At 35.5% G+C, this 21,482-nt stretch overlaps 1 pseudogene; it reads right to left on the bottom strand.

Annotated features, from left to right (window-relative positions):
- The window catches only part of LOC114755300 (tyrosine-specific transport protein 2-like), a 147,009-nt pseudogene that overhangs the window by 120,682 nt on the left and 4,845 nt on the right, over positions 1 to 21,482 (bottom strand).

Genomic DNA, 21,482 nt, shown 5'->3' with positions numbered 1-21,482 from the left:
TATTTTATTAAAAAATAAATATTTACCGGAGTTACTGTTCCGACCACCGGAGGTCGGAGGTCTGGCCACTGGCGCTCAGGTGGCCACCGTCGGGGTCCGGTCACCGGTGGCCGGAACAGTAACTCCGACGGGACCTCCGGTGGTCAGAGTTTTTTTGTTTAAAACAAAGTTGCCAAGGGAGGATTTGAACCCAGGATCTCTTGGCACACCAAAAGACTTGAAACCACCAAGCCAAGCAACCCATTCAATCATAAAATGCAAATAAAACTATATATAACAAAATAAACGCAACAGTCCAAATGTAAGTGAACAAGTGAAATTAGACGATTTACAAGTGGAATTCAGAAATTTGCAACAAAAATTAGGTAATTTACAAATAACATAATAGAAGTCATAACCCAAAATGCAAGTATTTAAGTGCAAATGAGCAAGTAAAATTTGAAGATTTACAATAAAAGTTTATGGATTTACAACCCAAATTTGGTAAACACAAGAGAATTCACAACCCAAAATGTAAGTGTTTGAGTGTAAATGAACAAGTAAAATTAGACGATTTACAAGTGGAATTCAGCAATTTACAACAAAAATTAGGCAACTTACAAATAACATAATAGAAGTCATAACCCCAAATGCAAGTGTTTAAGTGCAAATGAGCAAGTGAAATTTGAAGATTTACAATAAATTTTATGGATTTACAACCCAAATTTGGAAAACACAAGAGAATTCACAACCCAAAATGTAAGTATTTAAGTATAAGTAAACAAATGAAATTAGACGATTTACAAGTCGAATTCAGCAATTTACAACAAAAATTAGGCAATTTACAAATAACATAATAGAAGTCATAACCCCAAATGCAAGTGTTTAAGTGCAAATGAGCAAGTGAAATTTGAAGATTTACAATAAAATTTTATGGATTTACAACCCAAATTTGGTAAACACAAGAGAATTCACAACCCAAAATGTAAGTGTTTGAGTGTAAGTGAATAAGTGAAATTAGACCATTTACAAGTGGAATTCAGCAATTTACAACAAAAATTAGGTAATTTACAAATAACATAATAGAAGTCATAACCCCAAATGCAAGTGTTTAAGTGCAAATGAGCAAGTGAAATTGTCGAATTTCACTTGTAAATCTATAAACTTTTGTTGTAAATCTTCAAATTTTATTTGCTCATTTACACTTAAACACTTGTATTTGGGATTGTGAGTTCCATTATGTTATTTGTAAATTGCCTAATTTTTGTTGTAAATTGCTGAATTCGACTTGTAAATCGTCTAATTTCATTTGTTTACTTATACTTAAATACTTACATTTTGGGTTGTGAATTCTCTTGTGTTTTCCAAATTTGGGTTGTAAATCCATAAAATTTTATTGTAAATCTTCAAATTTCACTTGCTCATTTGCACTTAAACACTTGCATTTGGGGTTATGACTTCTATTATGTTATTTGTAAGTTGCCTAATTTTTGTTATAAATTGCTGAATTCCACTTGTAAATCGTCTAATTTTACTTGTTCATTTACACTCAAACACTTACATTTTGGGTTGTGAATTCTCTTGTGTTTACCAAATTTGGGTTGTAAATCCATAAACTTTTATTGTAAATCTTCAAATTTTACTTGCTCATTTGCACTTAAATACTTGCATTTTGGGTTATGACTTCTATTATGTTATTTGTAAATTACCTAATTTTTGTTGCAAATTTCTGAATTCCACTTGTAAATCGTCTAATTTCACTTGTTCACTTACATTTGGACTGTTGCGTTTATTTTGTTATATATAGTTTTATTTGCATTTTATGATTGAATGGGTTGCTTGGCTTGGTGGTTTCAAGTCTTTTGGTGTGCCAAGGGATCTTGGGTTCAAACCCTCCCTTGGCGACTTTGTTTTAAACAAAAAGCCTTTGGCCACCGGAGGTCCCGCTGGAGTTACTGTTCCGGCCACTGGTGGCCGGAACAGTAACTCCGGTAAATATTTATTTTTTAATAAAATAAAAAGGGAGGGGTATTATTGTAATCTCACTCTAAAAATTAATATCAGATTGGTCCCTTGGTCCTGCAGTGAGGTTTCAGAAAGTTTTGGGGGCTCTTTGATATTAATTGTCTTCTGCGGTCCTACAGTGAAATTCCCCCTACATTAAAACTTGATACTGTAGGCTCTTTTTTTTCTAGGATTATTTTTAATTAAAAGTTTGTCACGGCAAGCCATTCTCCCTTTGTTTTTTTTAAGGAGAATTATAGTGAGATATAAAAAAATAATTATTAAAAAATTTTAATGATAAATGATCGGTTCAAACAGATTATTATTTTTTTGTTTTGAAACTTATCATTACAAATTGTTCCTTTATTATAACTTATTTTAAATATGTTTTACATTATTGTAATTTTTCCTTTTTCGTTTTTGTCAACTGTGAATTTTTTAAATTACCCTTGCTACAGGGATACTTCTTTTCTCATCGTATCCCCTTCCCTCCTCAGTATACCCTTTCTGTCATCTTCATCGTGACTCCCTTTCGGTTTTCAACCTCTATCTCTCTCTGGTTCAGTTCTTTCTTTTTTTGGCCAAACTCTGGTTCAGTTCTTTCGTTCTCCATCCAAGGCACTCCAGCTGGTTCTGTCCTTTCCCTTTGGTAGCATTGCCGGAGCTGTGTGTCCAGCACCTTAATTTCCTTCATGAGGAGCTACTTGTTGCTTTTGCTAGCTCTAAAGATTGTTGTTTGATCTTGAGATTCTTGACTTATAGTATCATTGAATTATATCATCTGTCCTAATTATAAGATCCAGTTTTTAATCTATAAATGAGGCTTTATAATTAGGACTAGAAATAGTATATAATCTTTTACGTGCATGTTCTTTCTTCTCATACCTGTTATCTATTATCATTGTGGTTACCAGTGGGGGTGTCAGCTGGATTTCGTCAGCTTTGTGAGCTACACCGCGAGCTGCCTCTTAATTTTGAAACTCTTCCTGAATATTTTTTTTTGAGCTTTTTTATTAGATTTTATATAAAATCAGTGACATTTTATTTATAAAAAAATGATTCAGTTTCTAATTTTCTATGATTTTTCAAAGATCTAATACTCTGATTCAGTATAGCATGAAATTTTGAAAAATCATAGAAAATTGAAAACTGAACCAAATTTTGCAAATAAAATACTAAAATGTCACTCATTTTACATAAAATTTTATAAAAACAAGGAGCTAAAAAATATTTAAGAAGAATCTCAAAATTAAGGGACAGCAGAGAGTGTAGATGACGGGGGCAACTGACCGTCCCCTCTCTTTACATATTGAATACTCTGAGCACAATTTTGCGAAGAAGTAGCTCACTTATTTCTCAAAAAAAGATGGAAAACATGCTCAATATTATTTGATTGAATAGTTGACCTAGCTCCTTGTTGTTTGAAGAAACTCAGAGTATTAAATTTTTGAAAATCATAGAAAATTAAAAAATGAAACAAGTTTTTGAAAATAAAAAACTAAAATGTTACTCATTTTATATAAAATCTAGTTAAAAAAGAAGCTAAAAAAAATTTAAAAAGAATCCCAAAATTAAAAGGCAGCTGGGAATGTAGATGACAAGGGCAACTGACCCCCTGTGGTTACAGACTGAATATTTTCCTTTTTTTTTTTTTTTTTTTGCAGTTTGTGCGTCGTGATTTCTGTCAACTTTGATATTCAGCTAATCAACAAAAATTAAAAAAAAAAACAGAAAACAAAAAAGGGAGCCTTCTCCATCGATCGAGAGAGGCACGGAAGACTCCAAAAAGAAGAGGGTCAGCATATATTTTTGTCGGATTCATATCGCCATTATTTCTCTTCTGTTATATCCTCTATGTTTATTATGCATTTAAGGTGTTTTGTGTTCATGATGACATGGTAGCACTTCTTAGATATAAATAAAATCTCCAGCAAGTCACACTATTTGGGGAGAGAGATTTCTCCGCTTCCCTTCCCAATTTTCCTTCACTTCCCATCTTAACTACACGATTGTAATTTAAATGATTTAGATTTCATAATAAAACTATGAATACATTGTTAATTTTTTAAAAAAGTAAATAAATAAAATTAAATTACTAAATTTTAGCTGTAATAATTTTTTAAAAATAAAATATATTTTATAAAATTATTTTTTATAATATAAAAATTTGAACCGTTTAAATTGCAATCTTAAAGATGAGAAGGAGATCGAAATGGAATGAAAGGGAAATGGAGAAGCCCTTTCCCCACAATTCGTGGTAAGCTATATGGAAACGTCCATTTATGAAACGTGCCTATTGTGAAGAAAATGCATGCAGTTATTATCATTTCAGAAGGAAAAAGCGTATAATGAAAGCTTACACACACACACACACGCTTCTGCTTTCTTATTATTGGACATCAGCAATATTCCGCATGGTCTAATAATATTCCTTATTCGGATCCCTCAATTATTTTCAGTTTTGTTTCGGTGGATTTCGTTTCCTTTTCCTGTGGACGTTTTATGTTGAAGGCATCGCCAAATAGAGTTGAAATGTCCAAGAAGAAGAGGTGTATATATATTTTGAAATAATTTTCTCATATCCTTCTGTGTACATTCATTCGTATCCATCCTTCACTCTTATGGAAGTTGTCGACCCTTTTGTTTTGTAGTTGTTTTCTGGCCTGATTTGTCGGTATTTTGGATTTCGCTCTCTCTGGGTTAGTTGCTTTGTTCTTCTACACATCAACAAAGACCTAATACAAGGTTAGTATGCTCCAATTGTTTTCTCTTTGGTTGTTTCTTTTTTCTTTTTGTTTTTGCATTGTGTTTCTTCTTTTTTGCCTTGTTCTTGAACTCTATCAACACGCACACACTACTCCCTCTTATGTCTAGTTTTAAGTATAGGAACTTGATAATTAATTTATGAGAATTAAAAAAATTAGTAAAATTAGTTATTTGTTAAAAAATATATTAATTTTTAAAAAATACTCATTCTTTTAATGAATTACATTGTAAACTGTTCTGAAAAATTAGACATATTATTATGTGAAATTGATTGGGGTAGTTTTAAAAAAATTAGTAAATATGAAAATAAAAAATTATGATCTTTTTAAGGACTAGAACAAACTTTTCATTAATTGACTACTCATGGAGCTCCAAATTAAAAGAAAAAGAAAATAATATTAAAATAGTAACTATACAAAAATCGTTTCTACAGCTATGAAAACAAAAATAATCAATAACAAAATTAGAATAGTCAATGGTCATACAAAAGTACTCATCTCATTTTACAATATTTAAAAATTCTAAGATAGTGCAAACTAATAGGTCTGATTTAGGATTTTAAAATTCATTTACCTTGATTTGTCATTTAGTATTTTTAAAAATATTTTGTGTCATTAATTTTTTTTCCTAATCGTATTCAATTGTATTTTTATTATTTATTAATAAAATACCCCCTCCAATCTCATAGAAGTAAAAATAATTGTCTCATAAGATTTAAGAAAATTAGTTATTTTTAAATTATGCATGAAATTGATTCTTTTTCCTTGAAATATCACATCAGAAATGATGATTATTTATAACAAGTCTAACTATTCATCTGTTATATTTTATTTTTCACCGGGTCTGTTGTAATTTTGAATAGAGGTCCAATTTGGAACATACATTAATACAACTTAAAACTGGGTAGTTTTTGCTTATAATAAAAATTTTTCCTGTAATTAAGATGGGATTAAATATAAATCTGTCCATTAAGTGAACCCCAAAAGATCTAAAAAAAATAATTGCGGGACTAAAATCTAGATATATAATAAGACATATATAAGACCAACAAAAACAGAGAGACAAAGTTTAAGATACATATCTTTGTTGGCCAAGAAAAATAAAATAGATGCATATCTTTGATATATCACACATAGGTTCAACTTCAAATGCTTCTTTTGTCTATGGATTTTTATTGCATGAATGGCTTACGTTCTTGCGATCCTATTCAGGTTAAATTGCTTTCTCAATGGCGGGTACAGACTGTGGAGTCAGTTTTGCGGCTGGACTTGCAGTAAGTACAGTGATGGCAGTAGGACGACAAGCCCGTTATTGTTATGAATTCAACAATCTTGTTACAGAGCTGGGCAAAGGGCAAGAAGACTTAATAACAATAAGAGATGATGTGGAACGCCAACTTGACAAAGACAAAGCTAACAATAAAGAGCCTTCAGGAGACATTCAGAGGAGGTTTCGGGAAGCAAATGAACTCATAGACAAAGCGGACAAGCTGAAGGAGGAAGCAGAAGCAAAGAAAAGCTGCTGCGATGGGGTTTGCCCTAACTGGATATGTCGATATCTTGTTGGAAAGAATGCAAAAGAGGAGACGGAAGCAATGAAGAGGCTCAATGACAAGTTGAGAAAAAAGCTACCACTTTCTCGTTGTAAATCACTTAAGTACGTGCCCCCATCAGAAGATTTCATTCTATTTAAGTGCACAGAACGCGCGCGTAATGCAATCTTAAAGGCACTGATGGATGATAAGAAGAGCAGAATTGGGCTTCATGGAATGGCGGGTTGTGGTAAGACTTCCTTGTTAGAAGAAGTGCGTAAGGAAGTGGAAGACCGTAAACTTTTCAAGACAGCATTTGTGGTTGTGTCCAATAATCCAAATTACTATGCTATTCAACAAAGCATTGCAGAATGCATAGGCTTGACATTTAAGACGGAGAAATGTGTGCGTAATAGAGCTGCAAAATTGTTAGGGGCATTTCAAGAGGATAAGAAATATCTTGTAATCCTGGATGATGTGTGGCAATTTCTTGACTTAAGGGGCATAGGGATTCCTTTTAGTGAAAATTGCAAAAATTACAAAAATTGCAAGGTTCTTCTAAGTACACGTCAGCGACACATATTCGATATGATGAAATTTGATGCGGTGATTGATCTCTCACTATTAACAAATCAGGAAGCCTTAGAATTGTTCAAAAGGTATGCTGGTGAAATAAAAGACCCATTCCAACAAGTGGCTCAACAGATCACTCATGAATGTCACAGATTACCCGTTGCAATCAAAGCAGTGGCCAGTACTTTGAAACCCAAAGGACTTTATGCGTGGAAAGATGCGTTGAACACATTGAAAGATCGTAGACGGCCTCTAAATATTGAAAAAGGACTGGAAGATTTTTATAGATGTCTCAAATATAGTATTGATAGGTTGGAGGCAGAAGAGAGACCACTTTATTTATTATGTGCTCTGTGGCCCAGTGACTCAGAAATTGCAACTGAAGCTATGATTAGATTTGCATTTGGGTTGGACATATTTCATGATATTGATTCATGTGAAGCAGCTAGGAACAGAGTGCGTGCAGCCATTGATAAATTCAAGGACCACTGTTTATTATTCAAGGAGGGACGGTATGTTAAATTACATGACATGTTTCATACTTTAGCTCTGTGGGAAGCAAAGGGAAAAACTCAAGTGATTATGGGGCCTCGACAGCTTGTAGCCCAGGCAGATTATATGAAAGATACAAATAGATTGTATTGCCATGGTGCAGAAGAATTTCGGGATCAGTTGTTTTGCCCCGAACTGGAGATACTAATTGTGTCCAATAATGGTGGATGCCCATCAAAATTCCCAGATATGTTTTTCCAAGAGTTGAAGAAGCTGAAAGTGCTGGCCATAAAAAATGCATCTATTGGGACAAAACCAAATCTATCGTTACCTCCATCAATTGAAGGACTGAAAAAGCTCCGAACTTTTTGCTTGAGAGGATGGACATCAATCAATTTCTCTATGTTTGAAAAACTTGAGATGCTTCACACTATTGAACTACTGGATTGTGAAATGGAAGAGCTTCCTAAAGAATTAGCAAACCTGAAGTCATTAAAATTGTTGGAGGTATCGAACTGCGAAATAGAAGGCAATCCTTATAAGGTGCTTGCCACATATTTACGTCTGGAAGAGCTGTATTTTGTTGAAAATCATCTTCCAAAAATGGTGCCGACTGCTCAGAACGTTGCTGAATTTTTTCACCAAATTGGCTCCTTTAAGGACCTACAAAGGTATCATCTAGAAATTGGAGGTTCCATGAATGCTTCAAGGGATTATTCATCGTCTAAACTCATATCTATAAATAACTGCGATGCCTGTATCACAATTGAAGCATTCCAAGCATTGCCCCAGACACTAGAGGGTCTTTCCTTTGAAAAAATTAAGGGAGATAAAGAAAGCATCTTTCCTGGCATGTTTCCAACACAAGGTGAATGTTTGAAGGAGTTAAAAGAATTTGTACTCCGTGATTCTCATTGCATAAAATGGCTGATTGACACCACAAATGATCAACTATATCAGACTAGAATCCTCTTCCCCAACTTGCGAGAGTTGAAAATTGAAGCCATGGAGCACTTGGAGGCCTTATGCCATGGTCCACCTCCTTCTGGCCTTTTTGATAAATTAAAGGAGCTATGTATAACAAACTGTGGCCAATTGGCATCTCTCTTCACCACAACCACTGCTCAAAATATGGTGATGTTGGAAGTACTGGAAGTAACAGGCTGTGGTAAATTGAGGTATATGATAAAAGTTAGAAACGACGAAGATATATCAGTGAAGCCTCTGCTCCCAAACTTGAAAAAAATCAGTGTCAAAAGATGTGAAAATCTGAAATGCATGTTACCGATCTCTGTTGCTAGGGGTCTTTCGCAGCTAGAGAGTCTCGAAATAGAAGATGCTGTTAAGTTGAAATATGTATTTGGCTGTGGTAATAATAAAAAAAATAAAAATCAGAAGCAGATCAGCATCGACCTTTCCGCTGTGACAATACTCAAGCTCATTAACTTGAAAAATATCATCAGCTTTTGCCCAGAAAATTATGATCCCAAGCTGCCATTGGATAAAGGAGTTGTCACGGGAAGTCCAGGGTTGAATGGCATGTTTGGTTTAGATTCTGAAGTGAGACATGAAGATGGTGACGAGGCTATGAAGCAGGTAACTCGCACACTCTATTATAACTTAGCCTAACAACTGCATCAATCACCTTCTAATTATTTAGCATTGTGGTTTCTATTCAGGCTGATCAATTGCTTTCAATGTTGAGTGGTGAGGACTTGAGATTCAATGCAAAGGTCAAGACCGCAGAAGATTCGGTGCAAGCAATAATACGACGAGCTCGCTATATTTTTCGATTCAATGCTTTTGTTGCAGATCTCAGAAAGGAAAATGACTTGTTAATGTCAAAATTAAAAGGCGTTAGGACATCGGGAGACCCTCTGCAGCAGGAGCGAGTGGAAGAAGCAAGAGCTGTGATAGAAGAAGTGGAGAAGTTGGAAGGCAAAGCAGAAGCAAGCAAGAGCTGTTGTAATGGTGTTTTTCCTAATTGGTTGTCTCGATATAAAGTAGGCAAGCATTTAGGAGAAATGACTGAAACAGTGAAGCAGGTCAATGAAAGGTTGACGGTGGCACCTCAACCCAGGATCAGGCGTGGTAACAATGTCAGTATGTTTGAATCTAGAAAAAGGTCGTACGATGAAATCCTGGCGGCATTGGAAGATGATGACATTTACATGATTGGGCTTTGTGGAATGGGGGGTTGCGGAAAGACAGTCTTCATCAAAGAAGTGTGTCGTGAAGTGAAGAGCCTGGAACTTTTTGATATGATAGCCTTTGCCGTGGTGTCCAATCTTCCAGACATTAGAAATATTCAGGGTCAAATTGCAGACTGCTTAGGATTGAGAATGGAAGAAGAGACTGAGATTGGAAGGGCCACAAGACTACAACTGAGCTTGGAGTGTGGTGGAAAAATTCTCATAATCTTGGATGACATTTGGCAAGTGCTTAAACTCGAGGATGTAGGGATTCCCCTTGGTAAAAATTGCAAAGTTGTTTTGACTACGCGGCTACAACACTTGTGTATCTTGATGGGTGGTCAAAAAATGGTGTATTTATCACTTCTACCCGAACAGGAAGCTTGGATTTTATTCCAACAGCATGCAGGCGTGATACCAGATAAACTAAAAGATTTGGCGCTGCAGATTTTAAGAGAATGTCAAGGATTACCTGCTGCAATTATTGCTGTGGCTAGAGCTTTGGAAGAAAAACCAGAAGATGTTTGGAAGGGAGCACTTATGAGATTGAGATATCATGAAACAACAAATATATCGAGTCATATGGAAAGTGTTTATGCATGTCTGAAATTAAGTATCGATAACTTGCGCAATGATGAAGCGAGATCACTTCTCTTTTTGTGTGCTCTCTTTCCAGAAGATTCAAAGATCCCTCTGGAAATTTTGACCAGATTTGCAATTGGATTGGACATATTCAAAGATGCTGACTCATATGAAATTGCTAGAATCGCAATGCGCGCAATCATTAATAAGCTCATCGCCTCTTCTTTGTTGCTACTGGCAGGTGAAAAAGGACAATATTGTCGCATGCACGACTTGGTGCGGGAAGCAGCCTTTATGTTGGAAAAGAAAATTCAAGTGATCATGGGGCCTGAAGAGAACCTAATAGCTTTAACAGAGAGGGGTTATATGAAAGACACAACAAAATTATATTGTCATGATATAAAGGAATACCGAAGTCAATTAAATTGTCCCAAACTTGAGCTTCTGTTTTTATCTAATGATGGTGGATGTTTACCTGAGTTTTCAGATGATTTTTTTATTAAGATGATAGAGCTCAAGGTGCTGGCCATAATACATACATCTATATTGACAACCCCGAGTCTACTGCTGCCTCTATCAATGGATGGGTTAAAAAATCTTCGAACTTGTTGCTTGAGAGGATGGACCTTAAACAACATCTCTATTTTGGGAGCACTGAAGATGCTTGACACTGTTGAACTGTTATTTTGTGTAATCAAGCAGCTACCTGAAGAATTAGCAGAACTAAGAAGGTTACGTTTGTTGGAAGTATCAGGGTGCAAAATAGGAAGCAATCCTTTTGAGGTGCTTGCAAGATGTTCCCAACTTGAAGAGCTATATTTTGTTGAAAACAGTCTTCCAGAAATGGTGTCAAGTGATCATAATGTTGTTACAATATTTCACCAAATTAGCTCCTCTCAGGTACTGCGAAGGTACCATCTTGAAATTGGAAGTTCCATAGATACTCTGGATGATTATCGAATCAGAAAATTCATATCTATAAATGGTTTCAACGTCCCTACCTCAAATGAAGAAATGAAGAATATGGCACAAAATCTAGAGGTTCTTTTCTTGGAAAATGTCCAAGGAGATTGCAAAAACATCTTCCCTGACATGATTCCAATAGACAGAGAGTGCGAGTTAACAGAATTTTTACTTCATGATTCTGACAACATAGAATGCTTCATTGACACCACAAATCATCCGCTATACCAGGCTACAACTGTTTTCTCCAGGTTGCTAAAGTTGAAAATCAAAACCATGAGGTGCTTCAAGGCCTTGTACTATGGTCTGCCTCCTTTCAATCTTTTTGAGAATTTAGAGGAGCTGTTTATAGTGGAATGTAGCCAATTGCACTGTATTGACTCTGCCGGCATGCTAAAATTTTGTCATCTCAAGCATTTACAAGTGGAGGATTGTCCAAAGTTGACATCTATCTTGACATATTCTACTGCTCAAACTACGCCATTGTTGGAAATTCTGAAAGTACGAGATTGCATTGCCCTGAAGCATGTAATAAAATATGAGAAGGAAGATGATGGTATTACTCCAACGGGGCCTATTTTCCCAAAATTGAAACAAGTCTGCGTCCAGGGATGTCCAAATTTGAGCATCACTTCTGATTTAGACTCAGAAGCGATTCAGCAAGGTGGTGGCAAGTCTAGTGAGCAGGTAATGTGATTTTTTATTAGACACAAAAATATAGGAACTAAGAAGAATGCACCTTAAATGGCTAATTATTTGTTTTCCATCATGATACTTGTATTTTATTGATCATGCGGGTAATTTTATAGGAGTTGGAACTTCAAGCAAAACAAAGCAGAGACATGGTTGTGCAAAGTGGTGCAGAAGGCTTTCATCTTGAAGACTGCAAAAATGAAGGCATTTTTCAATTAACTGAACCTACGATTGATCTGGAATCAAAGTCATTATCATTATCATGCCTCCAAAGTTTGATTGTGGAGAATCTACCTAATTTGAGGTACATAAGTGAGGGTCACAAACAACTTCACAACCTTCGAAGAGTTAAAATATATAAATGTGGAGAGGTAAAATGCATTTTCTCACTCCGGATGATGACATACGTATCTGCATTGCGTGAACTAATCGTAGAAGATTGTTCTCGGCTAGAGCAAATCATTGAGCATGAGTATTACGATGGCCACAACACAGGTACACTTAAACATGCAACCTTTTTTCTTTTGTTTTTCTTTAGAAGAAGAAGAAGAACATGCATGCATGCATGCTTGATTAATGTATAACTACTACCTCAGGTCCTATTTATAAGGCCTCTTTTGTAAACTATAAACGAGGTATTATAAATAGGACTAGAGGTAGAATTAATTTTGTAGGTCTGATATAAAAGAATCTATGCAACTACTTTCAGGGCCATTTAGCGATAATTGTAATCTCCAAAAGATTGCAGTAAAATCTTGTCCGATGTTAGGGTCGTTGTTCACTGTACCAACTGCTAAAACCTTGAGATTGATGAAGACTTTGAAGATAGAAGAGTGTTCTGGAATGAAAGTTCTACTGAAAGATGATAGTGCTGGAACAGATAAAAGGAAGGAAATAGTTGAAGAAGATGGTGGACAAGCTATCTTTCCAAGTCTTAGCTTCCTGAGTTTGAAAAATCTACCGGAGCTTATCCATGTGTGGAAAGGGGGCAAGTTAAAAGCTGTAAAAGGTGTCATGTTTCCAGAATCATTCAATCTATCCAATCTTCAAAGCCTGACTGTAAAATCATGTCCAAGGCTGAGTTCATTGTTCACAGAATTAACTGCAAAAACCTTAATGTGGTTGACCTCTTTGGAGATAATAGACTGCTCAGGATTGGAATATATAGTAAAAGGAAAGAGTAAGGAAATTTCTCAAGGTGATGCAGAAGAAATGCTTCCTAAGCTCAAAGTTCTATATTTAGTGAAGCTACCAAGTCTGATCATTATTTACCGAGGCATTAAGTTGCAATGTGAGGTATGTCACGAGCATGATTGTCCAAAGCTGAAACAATCATCAACTGATGTTTTAGAGCCAGACGACTTGCTTCAAGAATACGAAAGTCCAGGTGAACAATTCTTTTCAAATTTTTCAATGGAAAAGATTTGGGCAAAAAAAAAAAAAAAACCATTTTACATAACTTATGAAACAATACATTGACTTATTGCGGTGACTCATGTGTGACATCTTTTCTGAGCTAATTTCTGATTTCTGAAATTGCAATTAGAAGAGGAAGAGGAAGAGGAAGATTACCATGATGATGATGGTGAAGATATGGACAGGAGAGAAGAAAAACACAACGCAGTGGAATATGCAATACTAGAGGACAAAAGTAATGTAATTGAGCAGAGTTCCACAAGCTGTCAAGAAAGCAAAGAAGTTGATGAGGCAGCTGTTGGAAATTCATCTGTAGATTCCTTGTCGCCTACCATGGCTTCAGGTTCGAGGGAAGTTGTTGACGTCCTCCAACACAAAGAAGCACCATCACATACTGAATCAACTCATTCAAATGAAGATAGAAGCTTCGCTATTGTCCCTCCTAATATTCAAGATGATAGTATAGATAAAGAGAATCAGAGGGGCGATAATGACATCCCAAGTGGATCCATCGCAACAGGTTCAGATTTTCACTTGCTCAAGCAGGATGGTATTGGTATGAATTTCTTCATTTTTATTATTTTTCTTTTCTCCATTTGTAATCTTCATGGATACTTATTTTAATCCCTTATTTTTTTTAAAAAAATCTACTTGCGGTACTGCGACTTCTTATCAATGATTGCTCCCTGAATATTTACCCTATGAAGTACAAGCAGCTGCAGAGGTTCTTCCCCATTCACAAGAAATTGAAATTGTTGACACTCGAGAAGGCCTTCCAAAGCAGAAATTCTGTCCAATTGATTCAATGCACCTGCAAGAGGTATGTCCTGATTCCTATTACCATCTTTCTTCATTGGTGAATTTCTCCTAGTAAACTATCCTTGTGGTTGTTGTAGTTTCACTCAATTGTTAACTATGCCCCTATATATATGACTCCTCTGGTCCTTAATATAAGACCCATTTAACTAATTTGATTAGATTAAAAAAATTAGGTAAATTAATTAATTATAAGAAATGTGACACGTTTTTCTTAAAATACCATAATCATCTTTCTTAATACCCTCTCTTCCTCTTCTGCCTGATTATGGTTGAGAGAGTATCTATAGGGGTAATTTAGAGAAAATTGATAAATATGAGAAATGGGTCTTATATTTAGGACCAAAACCAACTCAACAATTATGTCCTATATTAAGGACCGGAGGAGTAACATATTAATTTAATCCCTGACATGAACATGTATGATTTATGACACCAAAAAAAGTTTAACTGATGCATCTAATTATATGGAATTTTGATGTTATGCATGTGTCTGCCTTATGCCAAAATGGAGCAAAAGAAGATATTGAAGTAACTTTAACTTCCTTACATGCTTTGTGATGCAAACTCTTTTAACTCGAGTTAATTTCTCAATTAAGAATTTTTGAATTATAGTGACCAAATTAAATTTAGCTTCATCCATGGTATTCAGGTCTGGTATCAACTCCCTCCTCCAAACGTTACAATTTAACCTTAGGCGTTTTTCTTTAGGTTTATAAAAGTAAGTTCATTTATGAAGGTAACTTAGAAACTGAAAATTTTCATTTGGAAATTGTTGCAGAGTTGCACAAAAAGAGGAAAGGGAAGCCTTTATAAAGATACTGGACTAGAAGAATCAAAAGTGGGAACATCAACACAGGTAGGTTCATTATACTCTTCGTTATCGCAATGACATTTTGTAGAATGGGCTAAAATTGATGGTTGGCACACAGGAGATGATCGATACAGAACCACAGGTTGAACTGGATGCAAATATCGCAAAGGTTCAAGACACCACAGAGGTTCATCCTCGATCAAAAGAATTTGATGTAATAGTTGATTCAATGTACTCGAGAGAGTTGTATTTTGAGTCCTGTTACTTTCATTTACATCAATAAATTACTTTCATTTTAGGTGTATAAAATTAAGTTCGTCGCTGAAGTTAAACTTAGAAACTAATATATATCACTTGTCATTTAATGCACAGAGTAACATGGAAACAGCAAAGGTCGGTTTTCAAAAAGATTCTGCACCAGAAGAATCAACAGTCAGAACTTTATCAGAGGTAACGTCATCACTTGCTTCTTGATGGGATAGCATTATGAAGAGGACAACCTAAAATGCTACGATTTTTGGTTCCATTCCAGGTGTTGATTGACAAACAGCCACAGATTGTGACCGACCCACAACAAGCTGGTCAAGAACACAAAGGTATCTTTCGAATTGCTCAAAAGTGTGAATATATCTCCCCTGGTTTCTCATCATGTAATAACTTCAAAATATCAGTAGGAATGTTTCCAAGGTTCAAATAAGCTGCAAACTACAACTAGAGTATCCAACTTTCTCCAATTTTGTATAATGAAATTGGTATCAATTTTATCCGCAGGGTCTCTTCCTCTGCCTGGGCAATCAGCAATGCATTCACCAAGTACTAGCATCACTACCACTCCCCTCACTGCAGAAACAGTAACTTCATGTTCACCTCACGCAGAGCAGTTGGTTGATTTTCATGGTCTCTTTATGATTAAGGAAACACGGGCTTGCTTACTCAAAGAAGCATTTGGCAATTATCCTCATTTATGGGAATGGAAACTCTCACAGAGGACTCTCAGGATTTGCAAGGTGGGATACAAGTCTTTGGCTGACATGTTGGCATTTTTGGAATCAGAGACACCAAAGACAATGGATGATTCAAAGATGAAGGAATTTGCAGATCTATGTTATGAACTGGAATATTTTGGCTTTAACAAGATGTGGCTGGCATCTATTCGCCAAAAAGTGATGGATATGCAAGCTGAACATAATAACAAGTTGAAGCAGCTCGATCAGTTGGAGTCTCAAATTAGCAGCTTAGAAGAACAACTTAGTGATGCAAGAGCTGGCTTGGCCAGTGTGAAGGATGATCTCTCAAAACCTGGCGATATGTTTGGCTTTAAGCATGGTTTGTATAGAGACGTGTAACTCTTTGGGGTCACCCTATTTGCGTGAAATTTGACTTGGCGTGTGTACGTTTTGGTCATACCTTACCTTTCCAGGACCTTCTAACGACATGACAGAGATTATCATGTTCACTAAATCTTATCTTGGATTTCAAATATTTGTAGTAATCACTGTTCTTGAACCGCTATGCATTCATCATACAGTGAATAATACTACCTCCGGTCCTTAATATAAGACCTTGTTTGACTTTTATTTTTGTCCTAAATATAAGACCCCAGTTCACTTTGTCTCTCATATTTATACATTTTTTTTTCCAAAGTAGTCCTTCTAACAATAGTAGTTCTAACCAATATACTTGATTAGCAGGGATATTTTAGGAAAGACAACATCTATTTAGGACAAATAACTAACCCAATTTATTTTCTTGATCTCTTCAAATTAGTCAACTAGCTCTTATAATTAGGACCGGAGGTAGTATATTTTATACTTGCATGTTCTTTGGTTCTTATGCCTCAAACCTAGATCCCTCCCACTATCATCCTAAGTCCTAACTTTGTTATTTCTTTTACTACAGATTACTATAAATAAATGGTTAGAATGGAGGGGGAAAAAAACATAATAATTAAATCAAAATAAACTTCAATCGGATATTACATATATATATATATATATATATATTATATCATTCTATCTCGTCTAGCTAAAATCTTCAATCCTGTTTAGGTCTCACCATTGATTGAGGCGCAAATGAGTAATAAGGAGAAAAAATATTAATGGAAAAATACTAATAAATAAAAGTTCTGATTTTTTTGGGGTAAATTTCACGTTTTTCTTTGAATAATTACTCTCAATTTGTTTCTTCTTCTTTTTTTTTTTGGTGGGGGAATAAGCAAGTTGGTAGTAAAACTTTCCCCTTTTTGGTCCAAACTTGATAACAAGTAGAAGTGATAGATCGGACCCGATCAGAACCCAACCTAAAATCTTATCTGATTTGAGTTTGACAGTCCGTAAAATGGTCTAGTCCAATAGTAATCCAAGGTCAAGTTGGACTAGACTTGGTCTATTGGATTACCTGGATTGGTCCAAATAGTCCAGAACCTTAATTTTTTTCTTTTCACTTTTTCCTTTATGAATCAAGATTTCATACTAATTAACACAATTAGGTTAGGGAAAACTAATATGGCAGTCCTTATAGTTTGATCATGTTTTGAATTGAGTCCTTGTAGTTTTTTTTCCTTTTTATTGAATCCCCTTGCTGTTAATAAAGCTATTAATGGATGACGTGGCATTTGAGGTCATCGTCTTTTTCAATCAACTTCTCTTAGCTTCTCTCCCTCCCTCCTCCTCTCGGTCCACCTCTGCTCCCGCACAACTATTATGATGTTATTGTCGTGGTGATTCTTTCATTTCTCTTAAAGTCAGGTGTTCCATTTAGAACATGATCCTCCTGGGATGTTTGAATTATGACAATCGGATAGTGATAGCCATGAGGCCAGTTGCCCAAAGCTTAGAGAATTTTTTGCATCATGTTAAGTCAGAGTCTTGCTGTTTCTATGGTTTCTTATATGAAACACTTTCGAGGATTTGTGCTTATTTAGGATGATGATGGTGACAATAATTTGTTTCAAATCATAGCTTGACATGTGTCTATTTTTTTTGTCTCTATGGTAGTATGGATTTATTTCTGCACCTGAGAAATGCAATACTTGAATTCCTTAAAAATAAGCCCATAAAAGTGATGGCCAAGCAAAAGAGAAGAACAATGCTGTCATGACTTTTGGGCGTCTTCTTCTTCTGCAACGTTACATAAGCATCAGGAAAAGCAGCAGAGGGAGGAAGAAGGGAAGACGGAATTCATTGCACCTCTCTCATTCCGATTTTTTATTTTGAGAGGAAGTGAAAGTGAGAATTAGGGGTGGTGGAGAAGTTATAAGGAGGGAGAAAGAGTGGTGAGGGTGGAAGGGATAATTGCACGCAGATAGTGGTGCGGAACGGAGGTAGATTGAGTGAAGGAGGAAGAGAGAGAGAAGCTAAAGGAGGTCGACTGAGGGAGAGGAAAGGCTCATATGCGATATCATCCATCCTCAATTAGATTAACGGCTTTATTAACAGTAAGGAGTGGAATTATTAACGGTGCAAACATTAAGGATTCAATAAAAAAGAAAAAAACTACAATGACCCAATTTAAAACATGATGAAACTATAAGGATTGTTAGATTAGTTTTCCCTAGTCCTTCAAATTTACCCAAATTTCAGTTTTGGTCCCTCAAGCTTTAAACCATAGGTTTTGGTCTTTCAAATTTATTTTAAGTTAAAACATTGACCCTTATAATCCAGTAAAAATCTGGACCATTTTACCCAGTAAGAGACCAAAACTTATAGTTTAAAATTTGAGAGACTAAAACTAAAATGAAGGCAAATTTGAAGGACCAAAAATTATATTATTCCCAATTAGGACAACAAAAAACCTATAATCATATAAAAATCATCCCAAAACATTAGGACTTAATTATAAATCATAAGAATTTCTAACAATATTAAGCAACAATAAAAAACAACATTTTAATTTACAAAATATTTTTTTGAAAAAAATCTCCTAGTCCAAAATGAACTAGTTTAGGTGATCTAGCCACTTGATGGCGAACCTAGTCCAATCTGACCAACTAGTTTGGTCTACTTTTATCATATTATTTAGTTGGACTAGACTGGACTCGACTAGACCACTTTGAGTTGAAATCAGACCGAACTAGATTATCAGACTTTTGCATACCCCTAATAACAAGATTTAAATAATAATTGATTGATAGGCTAAACATAATTTTTCAAATGATGGTTGACAAATTCAGCGAGTTTTGCCACCTGACTCTTTGATGAGCAACTGCTATATTTTGACCAACACTACAAATTGAAATGAAACTATGAGAAAAACTTGCTGCACCAGAATTAATTCCCAATAAAAAAAACTATGAATTATATAGAAAAATAAATAATGAACACAGTTCCATTTTTCAGGCTCAACATTAAATTGATGGAAAAAAAAAATCAACAAACAAAAGTACTAAGACATGCCCAGCGATGGGACTAAAGCTAAAACAAATGGCAGGGGCTTGTTTTGACCAGATGGGAACCGCAATACTGAAAATCCAAATAATTAACATGAGAAAAATGATATAATTCTTCATTAGTCTTATGCACTCATGGAGAAATGATGCTAAAGGCCATATAGCCTAGTGGCATGGATAGTTGAAAGTCACGAGTTTGATCTTATTTATAATCTCAAGCTGATAATATCTGCCTCTTTAATTTAAAAACAATTGACAGAAGATTAAAGGTCAATCTTAGTTGCATCATAACTCAATTAAATTGAAAATTCAGTAGAAGGTATAGACGGTTTCTATTTTGTCCAAGTTCGTAGCCTAAATGACCTCTTCATTGCTTATGAAAAGTTGAGATCTTATGTCAGCTGCAGAAAGTCCAACCCGCAAGGCCTAAGCATTATTTGACATCTATTGGAAAAAAGAAATAGATTCAAGGCTATTAAAAAGTGTGATACATACATACATATATATATATATATATATAGTGAAACATAAAGATAGATGATCACGAAAAAATTATCAAACTCTCAGCTCTACATTATTACCGAACCCCGCAAAAAAAAGGGACACTTACAGTCTGCAAGAAAGTCTGACAAACCCAAAACAAATCCGATGTAAGATGTTACAATTGCAAGAAGCGAGAATGCTTCAACTATAGGCTGCAGGATCAGGTTGTGAGGAGGAACAAAATTCAACAATCAGATGCCAAAACTTCAGGTGTCTTTGTTATAGTTCAGGCTAAAACATGCCTGAAATTTTGTACGGACTTACTCCAACTATTCCATTTGTGGATCTCAATTGTTCTAATGGGTCCACTCCCATTTCATTATTACCAAAAGTTCCAAGGATAACAGCATTCCAGACCAAAAAGAGAAAGAGCACTACCAGTGCCTAGGACAATTGCACTCCCGCAATTGTTAGAAAATTCAAATATAAGCCAAGACAACCTGAGGGTAGACAACCAACAGCATAAGTTGGTAGGTAAAAGACCATATATAGTTATGTTGTAATTTGTTAATTAATATGCTCCCTCACACTAAAGATCTTTTGGGCTGAAATAATAGGCAAAGCAGAAACCTCCTATACATTGTATCTTAAACTTAATTTCGGACCAAAAAAGACACAAGATGGAGGAACAGAGACCATCATGAGTTTGTCTATTAATAAGCCATATAAACAGGATAATATGATTTGGTGAATGAGCCAGGTTGATTGGCCTAATATGGAAACGTTGAGTAGACAGAGGGCCCCACCAATTGTTGGACGCAATGGGAATATCCCATAAGTTAAGGGTCTAGTCAGAGGCAAAGAAAAGTAAGCAGTTAATCTCAGACGATTATGCGACCGGGGCTTGAATAATTTTGATATTTGGATAACAAGACACCGTCATATATCTCAGTGTCAAGAAGTTTCAAGCCCTTCACAGTCTTGCACATCATACATTGTATTTCAAACTTGATCTCAGACTGAAGAAAAAAAGACAATGAGCACCTAAGTAAGATGGATACCATCTCTCTAAAGCTAACTATTGAGGCGGGAAAACCCACACAGTTGATACTCCATTGAGCATCCCATGCTACTAATGTAGGACTTAGCCATCTCATAGATAAAAGGTCTCTGTTTTCAAAGCTTCATATTCCATTCTATTATTGTAAGTTCTCCCTAACATGACTGAAGACTCCCAAAAGTGAGTCAAATTTTAAGTATTAGCAAATACCAAAAAAAAAAAAAAACAAAACAAAACAAAGCATGACAGTGAAATTTGTCACCTTACTTTTGATAAGTCCCCTTCAAGATTCGTGCAAAGAACAGGCACCACATTCTGGATAAGTTATACCAAAGCGTTGCGATTATCTCAAGTTGTTCAACAACTTCAGATTGGTGATGTTACCTGGTAAACAAAAGAAAGCGCAATAATAGGTAAACTCATAGGAGATGCTTGGAAGTTGGCCTTAAGAAGAGCATCCAGTGCAGTTCCCCACTTGCCGCTGCCTAACACTACCAGAAAAAAGGCTTTTAACGGCGGTTAAAAGTGGCTTTTAACGGCGGTTTTGAAGGCGTAGTTGTTAAAGGCGACGTTGAAAGGCAAGGAAAACACGGCGGTTTTTAACCGCCGTGGAAAGTTGACTTTCCACGGCGGTTCTATAGTTAACCGCCGTGTAAAGTCAACTTTCCACGGCGGTTAATTATAGAACCGCCGTGTAAAGTCAACTTTCCACGGCGATTAATTATAGAACC

The sequence above is a fragment of the Neltuma alba genome, unplaced genomic scaffold (genome assembly GCF_004799145.2).
Source record: "Neltuma alba isolate B1F8T4 unplaced genomic scaffold, ASM479914v2 tig00010248_pilon, whole genome shotgun sequence".
NCBI classification, from domain to species: domain Eukaryota; kingdom Viridiplantae; phylum Streptophyta; class Magnoliopsida; order Fabales; family Fabaceae; genus Neltuma; species Neltuma alba.
The sequence above is the reverse complement of the archived record's forward strand: the minus strand, read 5'-3'. Positions and strand labels throughout refer to the sequence as shown.